The sequence below is a fragment of the Amblyraja radiata genome, chromosome 1 (assembly GCF_010909765.2).
Source record: "Amblyraja radiata isolate CabotCenter1 chromosome 1, sAmbRad1.1.pri, whole genome shotgun sequence".
Taxonomy (NCBI): Eukaryota; Metazoa; Chordata; class Chondrichthyes; order Rajiformes; family Rajidae; genus Amblyraja; species Amblyraja radiata.
Window position 1 is genome coordinate 184,032,537 of NC_045956.1, and position 5,000 is coordinate 184,037,536.

At 48.1% G+C, this 5,000-nt stretch overlaps 1 protein-coding gene across 1 annotated transcript in view; it reads right to left on the bottom strand.

Annotated features, from left to right (window-relative positions):
- The window catches only part of LOC116982612 (T-cell leukemia homeobox protein 1-like), an 80,483-nt gene that overhangs the window by 67,170 nt on the left and 8,313 nt on the right, over nucleotides 1-5,000 (bottom strand). The gene's annotated exons all lie outside the window — the stretch shown is intronic.

Consider the following 5,000-nt stretch of genomic DNA (forward strand, 5'->3'; position numbering starts at 1 on the left):
ATTTAGAACGGAGACGAGGAAACACTTTTTTCTCACAGAGAGTGGTGAGTCTGTGGAATTCTCTGCCTCAGGTGGAGGCAGGTTCTCTGGATACTTTCAAGAGAGAGCTAGACTAGGGCTCTTAAAAATAGCGGAGTCAGGGGATATGGGGAGAAGGCAGGAACGGGGTACTGATTGGGGATGATCAGCCATAACCACATTGAATGGCGGTGCTGGCTGGAAGGGCCGAATGCACCTATTGTCTATTGTCTATTGAAACTGCGTACCTCCATGTTGCAACCAAATATTTTCCCACAAAAAGCAGTCACAACAAAGTCATTAAGAGGTTAGTTAACTTTAGAATTAACAACATTTTTTTCATTTTCTTGAAGTTAGTACATAGTAAATTTTTACACAAGAATGTACATTTTGAAGTATATCTAATTGAAGTTTCTTGGATGCTGCCTTATTAGTAAACAGCTAACACGGCATTCCAACATGAAAAGGTTCCCCACCCCTGGTCTAGGATTTTATGTCTACCTTCGAAAAAAATGCGGCGTTTATTTAATTATATATATAATTAAACAGAGATCGAAATACTAAATTATTTAATAATTATCTAATATTTTCATGTCTGTTTATTTTGATTTCTGTTGGCTCCTCTCGTTTTCTCGTCCTGTCTTTCTTCCGTGTTGCCATTTCCAATGTTTTAATATTTTTTCTCTGCCCTCGGAAAATTCAAGATTCAAGAGAGTTTATTGTCATGTGTCCCTGATAGGACAATGACATTCTTGCTTTGCTTCGGCACAACAGAACATAGTAGGCTGTTTTGACTACAAAACAGATCAAATTAAAACACAAAACGCTGGAAATACTCGGGGAAGAAGATTCAGCGTCAAAGGGTTGTTTCAGTCTGAGGAAGGGCGTCGACCCGAAATTCGTTTCTCTCCAGAGATGCTTCCTGTCCCGCTGAGTTACTCCAGCATTTTGTGTCTACCTCCGGCCCACAGCGACTGAACCACGTATGAATATCGCAGTCACAACACGAATTTAGTGATGTGTTGGAAGGGACTGTATGTGCTCTGGCCCGCTGAGTTGATGATTTGCCTCTGTTAATTTTAGATTTCCAGCATCTGCGCCCTTTATTTCTTCTTCTTTGCTCCTTACTCGTTCTATTTATCTCTCGATCATCCCCCCCCCCCCCCCTCCCCCAGTCGTTTCCACCTTGTTACAACCTCGCCGCCCCCCTCTTCAATTCCCCTTCTCTTCCTCCCGTCCTCGCAAAATTTAGTGTAAATACGAAGCAGCGGGCAGACTTTGGCAGTGTTTATATGTATAAGAAGGAACTGCAGATGCTAGAAATCGAAGGTAGACAAAAAAAAATGCTGGAAAAACTCAGCGGGTGAGGCAGCATCTATGGAGCGAAGGAAATAGGCAACGTTTCGGGCCGAAACCCTTCTTCAGAGTTTATATGTGTCGGGAGGAACCGAAGATAGACACAAAATACTGGAGTAACTCAGCGGGACAGGCAGCATCTCTGGAGAGAAGGACTGGGTGACGTTTCGGGTCGAGACCCTTCTTCAGACGTGTTCCTTTGTCTCCACAGATGCTGCCCGACCCGCTGAGTTACTCCAGCGTTTTGTGTCTGTGTTCAGTGTTTAGAGATACAACGTGGAAACAGGCCGTTTGACCCACCGAGTCCGCGTCGACCAGTGGTCACCCCCGTACATCTCACACACTAGTGGTCATTTACAGAAGCCTAAAATTAACCTACAAACCTGTACGTCTTCGGGATCTGGGAGGAAATCGGAGCAGCGGGAGAACGTGCAAACTCCGCACAGACAGCACCCGTAGTTAGGATCGAACCCGGGTCTCTGGCGCTGTGAGGCAGCAACTCTACCGCTGCGCCACCGAGCAGTCCCCTATAATACGTTCAGTCTTTTACTGAGTAGCCTCCGAAATAATGATATGCTGGGATTTCCATTGCTTTCAAGAGAGAGCTAGATAGAGCTCTTAAAAATAGCGGAGTGATGGGGATATGGAGAGAAGGCAGGAACGGGGTATTGATTGGGGATGATCAGCCATGATCACATTGAATGGCGGCGCTGGCTCGAAGGGCCGAATAGTCTACTCCTGCACCTTTTTGTCTATTAGACAGTATTGGCCGAACACGGGTAGGTGGGGACTAGTGCAGATTGGGGCATTTTTTGTCGGTATAGGCAAGCTGGGCCGAAGGGCCTGTTTCCGTGCTGTGTGACTCTAAACCAAGAGAAAGAGACGCCAAAAATGTCCACTAACTCACACGAATATGATACCAAGCACCTGCGGATGTTGGTATCCTGAGCGAAACACAAAGTGCTGGAGGAACACAGCGGCTGAGGCAGCATCGAGCGTCGTGTCTGAAAGAGGGTCTCGACCCGAAACGTCACCTACCCATGTCTCCAGAGATGCTGCCTGTCCCGCTGAGTTACACCAGCGAGGTGTATCTTTACTTGCGGGGGGAAATGGGGGAAGAATTCCTTCGAAACACCGACAGGGGTTGGTGAATCTGTGGAATTCTTTGCCACAGACGGCTGTGGAGACCAAGTCAACGGGCAGTTTCAAAGCGGGGATAGACAGATTCTGAAGAAGGGTCTCGACACGAAACGTCACCTACCCATGTCTCCAGAGATGCTGCCTGTCCCGCTGAGTTACTCCAGCATTTTGTGTCAATCTACGGTTTAAACCAGCATTCTGCAGTTCCTTCTGAAACATAACAGATAACCCGGAGTATTGTGTCCAGTTTTGGGCTCCTAATTTGAAGAAGGACATCCTTGTGATTGAGGCAGTGCAGCGTAGGTTCACGAGATTGATCCCTGGGATGGCGGGACTGTCATGTGAGGAAAGGTTGAATAGACTAGGCTTGTATTCACTGGAGTTTAGAAGGATGAGAGGGTATTCTTGTAGAAACATATAAAATTATAAAAGGACTGGACAAGCTAGATGCAGGAAAAATGTTCCCAATGTTGGGCGAGTCCAGAACCAGGGGCCATAGTCTTAGAATAAAGGGAAGGTCATTTAAGACTGAGGTGAGAAAAACTTTTTCACCCTGAGAGTTGTGAATTTATGGAATTCCCTGCCACAGAGGGCAGTAGAGGCCAAGTCACTGGATGGATTTAAGAGAGAGTTAGATAGAGCTCTAGGGGGCTAGTGGAGCCAGGGGATATGGGGAGAAGGCAGGCACATGTTATTGATAGGGGATGATCCGCCATGATCACAATGAATGGCGGTGCTGGCTCGAAGGGCCGAATGGCCTCCTCTTGCACCTATTGTCTATGTTTCTATAACAGATAACCTCAAATCCTCGCCAACCATTGCAGTGGCTCGCAGCACTACAGCGGTAGTCGACGGAAGCGTGTGAGCCAATTCTCGTCAAAAACGACCTCACAATGTGTAGAATTGAAGCATTTCCTAATTGCGTTAGCCAGCACGACGAGAAACGCCGTTACGGATCGGCACCCTCCTTCAGACACAACAGCGCCTTCGAAACACCTTTAATGGGACTCTACTGGACTTTATTTTGCACTAAACGTTATTCCCGTTGTCCTGTATCGGTACACTGCTGACGGCTTTATTAGAAACACGTATACTTCACAAGTTAGAGGAGTAGAATTAGGCCATTCTGCCCATCGAGTCTATTCCGCCATTCAATCATGGCCGATCTCTGCCTCCTAATCCAATTTTACGTTATATGTAATGTCAACCCGCTGAGTTACTCCATTACTTCGCATCTATATTCTCCAGAGATGCTGCCTGACCCGCTGAGTTACTCCAGCATTTTAGTCCACCAATAGTTTTGTTTTGTTCGGTTCTGGTCTTTGTTCTGTACCGTTTGAAATCTACGTGTCTCCGTCTCTCCCTGACTCTCAGGCTGAACAAGGGGCTCGACCCGAAACATCACCGATTTATTTTCTCAAGATATTGCTGATTGTATGACCCGTTGTCACTTTCCCCCCCTGCTAACAATGTACCATGTTGGAGAAACTCAGCGGGTGAGGCAGCATCTATGGGGCGAAGGGATAGGTGACGTTTCGGGTTTCAGACTGAAGAAGGCCCTCGACCCGAAACATCACCCATTCCTTCTCTCCGGAGATGCTGCCTGTCCCGCTGAGTTGCTCCAGCATTTTGTGTCTATCTTCCCTAATCAAAATATGCGTCGCCATAATGCGATGGTCGCTCCATTCTCTTTACTGACTAGCACTGAGCGGGCACCTTTCCTGGAAAGACTGCAGTGGATCGAGACAGTGGCCTCTCCCCCACCTCCCCCCCTCTACCCCTCTCCCCTCTCCCCTCTCCCCCTCTCCCCTCTACCCCTCTCCCCTCTCCCCCCACCTCCCCCTCTCCCCCCACCTCCCCCTCCCCTCTACCCCTCTCCCCCCACCTCCCCCTCTCCCCCCCCACCTCCCCCTCCCCTCTACCCCTCTCCCCCCACCTCCCTCTCTCCCTCCCCCTCTCCCCCACCTCCTCCTCTCCTCTGCCCGCACCCTCGCCCAGCCACCTTAGTAAAGGCGTTCCAGGGGCAAAATTACTCAGATGCCGAATCTTATAGAAACATATAAGACCTTTTACTAGATAGCCCGCATCACAAAAAAAAAAAAAATACCGAATCAAAGCGGTATTAATTCTGTTCATTGAGATATAATTTCTTCGTTTAAAATCGTGCAAAGCGCACGCACTAAAACATAGAAACATCAGTCTCGACCGGAAACGTCACCCATTCCTTCTCTCCAGAAATGCTGGCTGGACCGCTGAATTACTCCAGCATTTTGTGTCTACCTGCGGTTTTAACCAGTTTCCTTCCTACATGGTATAAATGCATTAACGAGGAACTGCAGGTGCTGGTTAAAAGGACACAAGGCGCTGGAGTAACAGCGGCGCAGGCGGCATCTCTCTGGAGGACACGGACAGAGGTCGTTTCGGCTTGAGATCCGAAACCTCACCTATCAATGTCCTCCAGAGATACCGCCTAACCCGTTTGAGTT